Raw genomic sequence first — 9,554 nt, forward strand, 5'->3', positions numbered from 1 at the left:
CTGGGGGAAGTTAGAACAGGATTTCTAACATTTCCATTTCTTTCTTATATTTCCACCGCTGTGCTTATCTTCCTTCTGCCCAGGTCAGCACCCCCATCACCTTCCACTCTTCCCTCCTGTTCAAAATAGCACCCCACCCCCAGACATTTCTCATGATCTTTAATATTCCTTTAATTCCTTTGAGTCCCTTTGAAGATAACCTCAGGAAGAGGGTTAGCAGCCATGCTTATTCTAAACTTTGATTGGAATGGATCCTTGAAAAGAAATCTCTATTTTCCACTTGTTTTAGTGTCTCATGCAACCCATTCCCTGCAGACTTCACCCTTCAAATGCACACACACACTCGCACACATGCAAGCATGCACGCATGCACTCATATGCCTGTGCACTGCCAGGGTTGTAGGAGAGGTATGGTAGGAAAGACCCAGACCCAGACCCAAAGACTGGTATATCTTTGCCCTTTCTCTGCCAGGAACTCTCCCTTATGAGATCACCAGGGTTGCCCAAGACTCCTGATCTTCCGGAGGCTTTGATGTCTGGGTTTCTCTGTGATGCTTCAAGATGCCCCAGTTGCTCCTGACACCATTCCTCTGTACCCCAGATATGCATTCATGCATTTAACACATATTTATGAAACAATAACTATTTGCCAAGCACTGTGCTGAATAAAGAATTGACTTGGTTTCTGTTTCCGTCACTCATGACCCAAACCAGAGACACTTGGGTATTATGTTTATTTCACAGGTGTGAATGTCGGGGACAAGGGAGTTCCAGTGAACCTAAACTGAGAGACCTTCGCTAGTAATAGACGAGCTAGGAAACATACTCTTCTCTGAGCTCTTTCCACTTCACTTCGCCCCAGGAAGATAATTGTCAAAACTTGTCTACAATCTGCTAAGACCAGGAGGTACACACTACCAGCCCCCTGGGTAAGATTGAGAAATTTGGTGATATTCCTGACTTTTAAGGAAATACAACATAGTAATTACAAAAATGGGCTTTGGGGGCTCAAATCCTCACTTTGTCACTTCTGGGTAGATGACCTTGATTAATTTACTTTGTGAGCCTCAGTGTCCTTCTCTGTAAAATGAGGATAATTACAGTTATAACTAGCACTTGTGTTGGTCATGAAGCTTCATTGAGATAACGCATGTGAGCAATGAGCTCTACGTGCCTGGCATAGAGTAAGTGTTCAGTGAGTACTGTTGATGATGTGATGGTGATGATAATGATGATGATGGAGACTAGTGCAAAGTTGTTCATGGTTGGCAGATGCACTATGGGCCCCCAGGTGGTTAATACTAAGCAATTCTATTCAACAAATTAACCTGCTGAGTTTCCTAGTGGCTAAAATTTATGGCTGTGAAGGGGATGATATTGGTGTGTGCAGAGGGGTGGGTGAATGGCCAGTGGTGGGTACCTTCATGTTATCCAGGTAAGGTTGCCTTTGCTACCATCCACCCTGAGGACCCCTAGGGAGTGCCAGCCAGGTATGTGACTGCACCCTGCAGAACATCCTGGTGGCTTTGCAAAAGAGCATGGACTGAGTGCAAGGTGTTCGGAAGCCTGGTGCAACAGAATTCCTGTGATGTTCTCTAGGTAAGGAAGAGATCCCACTCAAAATCTCACTACGAGTCTCACTATAATAGCAACATCTTTATCAGGGGTCATTGATCTTTCAACAAACAACAGAGACTCCCAGCCTGCCTTGGGTTCATTCTGGAAGCCACAGTGGGTCCTAACTGCCATGCGGTTGTTATAAAAAATCTCAGCAACTGGGGAAAGCTGTCTTCCTGTCTTCCTTGATCGTAGCTTGCCACTGGGGATGAGACTAGGGGAAGAAAATCCCTACTAGGAGTGGAACAGAGCTCAAACACAGAGGGAAATCTCTAGCAAGTCTTAGGGGGGAGGCAAACCACTGAATCTTTGTAACTGAGCTGTGAGTTAAAACAGTCCCTCTGCCTTGACCACAAGCCCTTCAAGGAAAGCTACAAAGGCAATTAAAAAAAATCTCAGTGTTATTGTATAATTTAAAAGTTTAATATCTTATATAATAAAAAAATTCATATATTATTTAAATACTCTGTTTCCCTCTATAAAGTTTCTGGGAGAGAGAGAGAGAGAGAGAGGGAGAGAGAGAGAGAGAAAGGGGCCAAAATACAGACAGACGTAGAAAGAGAGAACTTTCAAATATCATTTAATGCCTAAATGTCACAGGTTTAAAAAATTCAACAGAATTCTCTTGCATTCTTTTCCCATAGGGGGCTACCCTTTAAACAATGACCTTTAAAAAAACTGAAGCAAACAAACAGCTCTGATACTGATGACGTGTTCTTTATCAGCCTGGATGTTCTACCATTGACAGGAAGAACTTTATCAGCCCAAATGGTCAGTGTTGGGGACAGCAGATCTTGGGATCTAACAGATTCTTGAGGACCACATCTGTCTGGGGTGATTGAATTTCTGGTTCTTTCAAGATGAGATGGTCTAAATACTTATCATTTCTCGTGGTTGTAAAAATTCCAGTTCAACCTTCTAGCTGTCATGATTTATCTGAAGGCTCTGGGGAGAGGCAGGGTCGGAGCACAAAGTAATCTATGGGAAAACATATCAATTACATTGCACATACGACCTCCCTAAAGATCTCAAAGAATGACTCAAAAGCCAGGGCTTCATAGTGTAAAGAGCATGGTACTTGATGTCTGAAGGCCTGAGTCTGTCTTGGTGTCATTAATAAGCTCCCAGAGGGAGTTATAGGGCCAGACAGAGCAGTCTTTCCAGATAATAAATGTTTTGTAAGCCTATCAGAGAGTAACCCTCTTGATATATAAAAATAAATATAGGTGGTAAGAACTTTGGTTAAAATCAGAACTTTGAACAAGCACACTGAGAGACTGATAAAAGTGTGTAATTAATATTAACATTTTGATATATGGAAGTGACCTTCTCAGCCCAGACTGGAGTGGGATCAGACCAGCTTGGGTCAGATTTTAGTGGGTTCCAAGTGAAAGAAGAAGAATCTGGATGGGCTATACACATGGGCATAATTTTCTTAGCTAATTGGTGGTGAGAAGGAATTGGAAGTCAATTATCTGAATTTTATTCTATGTAGTATGATTACAAGTGTTCTGCTCTCAGTCCTTTGCCTGTCTTCAAATATGGAAGCCCTTTAGGATATTAAGAAAAAGGTAAACTCTGTAAACAGTGGTCTCCAATTCTTTTCTTCCATTCTTTCTTAAATCCATCCTTATAACTCTTGTCAGGGTCCCCAGTGACCAAAGCTAAATCCAATGGTCCTTTCTTTGCGTATATCCGTTCCTTGGTGATCTGACCCAATCCTACAGCTTTAATAACCATCTCTAGGCAGAAACAAAAAAAAATTACCATTTTGTAGGTCAAAATGGCTGAATATCTGCATTTTCATAGGATTAAATCCAATGATTCCCAAATATTATTGTCCATGAACTCCAGATGTCTCCACTTATCTGTATATTGGGCTTAATCTTTTCTCTTGGATGTCAAAGAGGTATTACAAGCATGGCTTGACCCAAACCAAATTTTTGATAATCCCCTGCCACCGCCCCATCCCCCACCAAACCTGCCCCTCCTGCATTCTTGCTTATTTTAGTTAATACCAACTCTGTTTTTTTTTTCTTTTTTGAATTCTTCCATTAAAAATCCTTAGAGTTGTTCTTGAATCCTCCATGTCTCTAACAACCAACATCCATTCCAATGAAAATCTTTTTTGACTCTAACTTCAAAATATATCCAACCCTGACAACATTGACTGTCTCCACCACATGTTGGCTGACCCATATGTTTCGTTTGGCTTATGCAGTAACTTCCTACCTAATATCCTTGCTTCTGTCTTTACCCCTCTAAAGAACCCTGGGGCCTCCTATGAAAATACAATTTAGATCACGTCAGTCCTTTGCTCAGAAACCTTGACTTGCTCAGAATAAAAGCCAGAGTTCTTACAACGGCCTCTCAGTCTCTGCAGAGATCTTGCCACTGTTTCCTTCCTGGACTCAACCCTGGACTTTTCACTCTCACCCACTTCAGGCACCTTAGCTCCTTGTTGTTCCTCTAGATGTGCTTCTGCCCTAGGGCCTTTGCACCGACTAGTTTTTTCTACCCAGAATTCTTCTCCCCTGATAGCTATATGGTTCTTTCCCTCATCTCCTTCCAGGCTTTGCTTAAATGTCACTTTTTCATGAGGCCTTCTCTGACCATCCATTTCAAAAGTGCAGCCTTTCCCCCAACTTTCCCATATTAATTTTATCTCTCGTCAGTCTCCCCCAACAGAAAGGAAGTTTCTCTCCATGTATCCCAACACCCAGAACAGTATTGGGATGTAGTGGCATTCAGTCCATTTTTGTTGGATAAGTGACTAGTACCAGGATCAAGCTATCTGTTGGAGGGGGAATATTGTCAAAAAAACTTTCAGAGAACTGTCTTATTTTCCCAAGTCAACAAGGAAATGTAGCTAGGCCTGGAAGCAGCCACATCATTATACTTGTCGTTATGCTCTGAACCCACTATTTCTACTCTCTGCCACTATGTGCCAGTCTGTGCACTAAGTGCCATAGATACCATCATGGTACTTCTCCCTCGTGGAGTTTCTATTTAGTGGAGGAGACAAATGCTAATCAAATAATTGGACAAATATATGCACAAGTGGAGCTCAGAAGAGTGGTGTGAGGGAGAGATCCTCAGTGCAATGAGAGTTTAATCAGGAGGATCTGGGAAGGCTTCTTGGAGGAGGTGACAGTTGAGCTGGAATTAATGAGGGGGTCCTGGAATTAATGAGGAGGAGTGTCCTCCTTTGAGGACACTGGTGCAGAAGTGGGCATGTGACTCCTGTTAGAGCTAGTGACTCTCGCCAGGCCACCATGCCTGGGTGTCTTTCAACAGTGTGGGATAAAGCAATCCTTTTCTTCCAGGTAGCTAGGCTTTTGACAGTGAGCCTGGAGCTTCTGGTGCTGAAGGTCCTGTCTATTGGAGGAAAGAATCAAGCACATATATGAAAAGAAGATGGGCTGGATAGCATTCTGACAGTGGGGGAGGCCTCTGATCCAATGTCCCCCACAAACCAACTCTTCCCATGGTTATGTGAGCCTATCAACTAGGTCAGCAGCTTAAGGGAGCACAGTTTGGGGCTTTTCTGACCCTGGCAGAAATACTGACCAATCCTCCCTCCTCCTCCATAAGAGGAACAGAGTGCTGGATGGCAGAGGTGAGTCCGAGGAGGAGAAGCCCAACTTGGCAAGACCTAGAGCCTCCTCCTCAGGCTCTTCTCTCCTCCTCCATGTCTGGGGTCTCTCTCGTGAGGGCCAGGGGCTTCTATGGGGAGGGCCAGGATTAGGATCTGCGGGCAGCGCTGAGGATTATGGGCGCAGCTGACCCAAGTGGGGCCTCAGGTATCCACCGCAGGCTGTCTACCAGGTGTCTTACCTTTTCTATGAGGTGATCAGGTCTGGAGAAGAAAACTCCCTGGGTCCAAGATGAAAGAATGATCCAAGAATTATCATAAAATTCTCCCTTTTCCTTTTTTATCTCTTCCTGCAGGTGCTTCCAAGTATAAAATGTGAAAAACCCATAGCGAAAGAAAGTCTCTCTTTGTTCCCCCAGTCATTGACTAGTTCCTCTCTTTGGGGAAAGTTTCCTGCATAGGAGCTCTTCCTTCCAGAAGAGTTTCACACACAGACCAGTGAATGTATAGATCTGAGTGCCCGTGATTTCACACCAGCGGTTTCATGCTACACTCACCGTTATGTCCCTTAACCTTAATACTTGATATGTTTTGGATGTTGTTCTGTATAAGCACACGTAGGCACACGTGAAGTAGTCTCATTCTTCTTAACAGTTGTACAGCATTCTATCGCAGGGGGGTGGTATGTGCTTTCCAGTTCCCAGTTAATGGATGTTTAGGTATTTCCAATACCGGCTATTACTAAAGTTTCTTGAGTATTTAAAAGATGATACACACATCTTTGGGCCTCTGCACAGGGTAAATTTGGGGATATTTTCCCCATAATTTCCGTCTTCTCCTTCTGTGGATCTGAGTATACTCTTTCACCTGGCCAGGAGAGAGGGTGTAATTAAGTGCAGGTCATAGAGTGAGTGATGAGCTAGCTAAGTCAGAATGAGAACTCAGATGCCTGGTCTCCTAGTCCAGCATGGACCCTGCCCACCTCCCTGTGGCCTCTCTGGGAAGGAGCAGGAGTGGGGCTGGGGGTGGGAGGGTGGTCATACCCCAAATGGTTGATAAGTAGGGTACCAAGAGACAGGCCCAATGGGAGTGTCTAGGATCTAGGGAAGAAGATGCAGGGTCCAGAGAGTAAATTTAGGAGTGAAAACAAAAGGTAGGCAGCCACTCTTCCCTTCTTCCACTGCAATAGAGCTTTATAGCTGGGCTCATGGCTATCTGCAAAAATAACATTTTCTAGCTTCCCACTTAACTAGGCTCAGACTCCCAGACTCTAAAGGGCGTGTCCATGATAGCTTTTAACAGCAACACGTGTTGCTGTAAAAACACGTAGGATTGCTGTAGGGTATGCACCCACTGCCCCTCTTCTTCCTCATTTGCCTTGTTTCCTGGAAGGCAGGTGCCCTCAGTTTGAGTTGTAGGATGAATGCCACGTCTTTGGGATGGTAGAGGGGGCACTGGAAGCAGCCTGAGTCCCCGACAACTTTGTGGAGTGGAGCTCACTTAGCAAGCTGGACCTCATGACGCCAGACTTTTACTCGAGAGATTAAAAACTTGTGCTTAAGGTAGGAATGTTCTGGGTTTCTTTGCACAGCTGAGTTGAGTCTTAGCTGATGCAAAAGGCCAGCATGTTGAGCACCCTGGGTTCTTATGCCCATGACTGGATTGTGAGGGGCTTCCTGGGCTCCATATGCTAGATCACCTGTCATCATGGTCAACAGCATCCATGAAACCTTAATCCTGCCATGGATGAGCCTGATGAGTCAGGGAAGCTGTCAGCCATGAGTCCTCAGCTGGCCCTGGGGCAGCTTTATGCAAAGAACTCCCTTTTCTGGGCTCCCACTTTTCTCATCTGGAAAATGAGAAGTTTTGTCAGAAAACCTCTCAGACCCCTTCTGACTGTGATGATCATAGCTCTGAGTTGAACACATGACCTGGATCCCCTTCCCTTCCCATCCTTGCACCCATAACTCCCCACGGCATTTCACTGGTGCCTCCCATGGGACTGTCTGTGGTCACAGGTGGCCTTGTGTGTGTTTTCTCTGCTAAGTTCTCAGAGGTCAGGCTCTTGATCTTCTTCATGGACACTCTTGTCTAGCTTCTAGAATAAGGCCTTGAATGTAATGAGTGTTCATGACACATTTGTCAAACAGATGATCTTGTGGCTCAAGGCAGAATGGAGACTGAGGGGTGGAGAAAGTCCTGACGATGAAGAAAGTCACCATGTGGGGTTCTGCTTACCCTCGTGTGACTAGTGTGACATCAGTGGCCTTCTCTGGCATCAGAGTGGACTCACTGGGGTCCTTGTGGAAAGGCGAGAGTGTTGGCATTGAAGGCAGACAGACCACTTTGTCCCTCACCAGCTGGTGGCCTTTGGCACTTGGACCAATTTCTTTGAGCCTTTGTTCCTATTTTTTTCCTGGGGCAATACTATGGCTGATCTTCAGGTTGCCTGCCTAGATGAAGGTACTCATGTCAGCTCTTACTGCAGCCTGCGGCATGTAGAGGGGTGGCTTGGGGAAAGTCCATTCCCTTCCGTCCTGCACCCCAAACTGTCCTTGCCACATCCTGTTGGGGGAGGGCAAACAGCAGTGGCTGCTTGCTTCCTCCAGGGAAGAAAGCATGGGTGGTCCCTAGAATGAACTCTCTCCATGTGCCTTTGGATTGAGTACCTTCAGTCCTATCCATTCTGAGTTTATTCTCGCACTGTGATCACACACGTCACCATACCAGCGGACAGAAGAAGCTGCATTTAAGGGGACCTGAGCTCAAGATCACAGCCATGAAGTCTTTTCGGGTCCTCTACTTCCTCCTGTTAGATGACCTTCCTGAGTATCTGTCCCCGGGCATGTGCAGGACCAGGCTGAGATGCCACTAGCCAGGAGCAGATGGGGTCAAGAGTAAGTAGACCTCTGGAATGGGGGTCAGCACCAGGAATCCCAGATCCCAGACCAAGGCCGAGGAGTGAGCCCAGAAGCGGGGCCAAGTCTGGGGATGGGGCAGTGACCAAAGGAGGAACTTTGGGAGGGGGCACTGAATCACCACATGCTAGAGTCTAAAGTGTGACTAAAGAGGCCCACAGACCTGAGGCCTGACATCCGGCCTGCTATATACCAGCTGTGTGACTTGAACATATCCCTTAACCTCTCTAAACTGTTTTCTCTAGAAATGAGGATACAAGCATCCCCATGAGAGGGTCATTGTGATTAGTGAGAGAGCATGCACCCTGGCATGTACCAGTAGGTACTATTCTTAGAGCTGTATTTTCTTCTGTTAAGTACTTAACAGGTAGGTACAACCACTCCATTTCAGAGATGAGAAAATGAAGGCTCAGGAAGGTTAAGTTTGTGCTACAGCCATAGGCTGGAAAAGGACCCCCCTGGAATGTCATCCCAGATGTTCATGCCCTCCCTCCCCCAGCCCTGCTGCTTCCACTTTGACCTGCTGAGAGTGGAGAGGGGGCCCAGAGCTGCGGTTCACACCCACCTCCCCCAGAGCAGCTGTGCCTCTGTCTGTGCTCTTAGGTGGAGACAGAGCTGCACCCACAAAGGGTTTCCCTGTCTGACCTTGTTGCTAATTTTGGTCTCTGTGGCTTGGTCCTCCTCAGTTACATCTTCCTGTGAAGTCTTCCCGCCCCCGCCCCCCCAGCCACATCAAAGGCAAGGAGAGATCCCTGATAGGCATGGGGTGGGGCTTTGCCCAGGCCTTCTACCTCTTTCCTTTCGAGTACTTTTATCCTCCTCATGTCACTCCTCCCACCTGGGAGCTTTGTGACCATCACTTTCTCCCAGTGTGGACACCAAAAAGTGAAGGAACAGAGTGGGTGAGCAACCTCCCCTGGGTTGTACCCAGGGGGTCTCTGGAGGCAGGCAGCTCTGTGGCAGCCATCTTGAGCAGAAGGTAAAGACCCCAGCCCCATGTGGTTCCCATTCATCTTTGCTCCATGCATATCAGAATCTCTGATTTTGTGGCTGGGGAAATACCCACCTTGGTTTTGCAGGAGGAATTTGGATCTTCCCGGGTGTCTGAACCTCCCTCCACACCCCTTCCCCTCTCCCTCACACCGTGCACAGATCGGCGCCCTCCACCTTAGGGAAATTCCATTGGCTGCCTCCTGGTCTCTGCTCTGCTCTAAATGGCACCACTTTGTGTCATATATGCAACATCCCACCATACCCCGTGCAGGTGGTAGGATTATTATCTTTATTCCAGAGATGAGGACACTAAAGTTCAGAGAGATTTCCAGATCTGTTGAAAGCCACAACCCTGGTACACTGTAGAGCTCAGCTCCAGACTCAAGCCCAGTGCTCTCCCTGCTGCAACCTACATGGGATGGGGTCAGCCA

Source organism: Canis lupus, chromosome 9 (assembly GCF_011100685.1).
Source record: "Canis lupus familiaris isolate Mischka breed German Shepherd chromosome 9, alternate assembly UU_Cfam_GSD_1.0, whole genome shotgun sequence".
Classification (NCBI taxonomy): domain Eukaryota; kingdom Metazoa; phylum Chordata; class Mammalia; order Carnivora; family Canidae; genus Canis; species Canis lupus.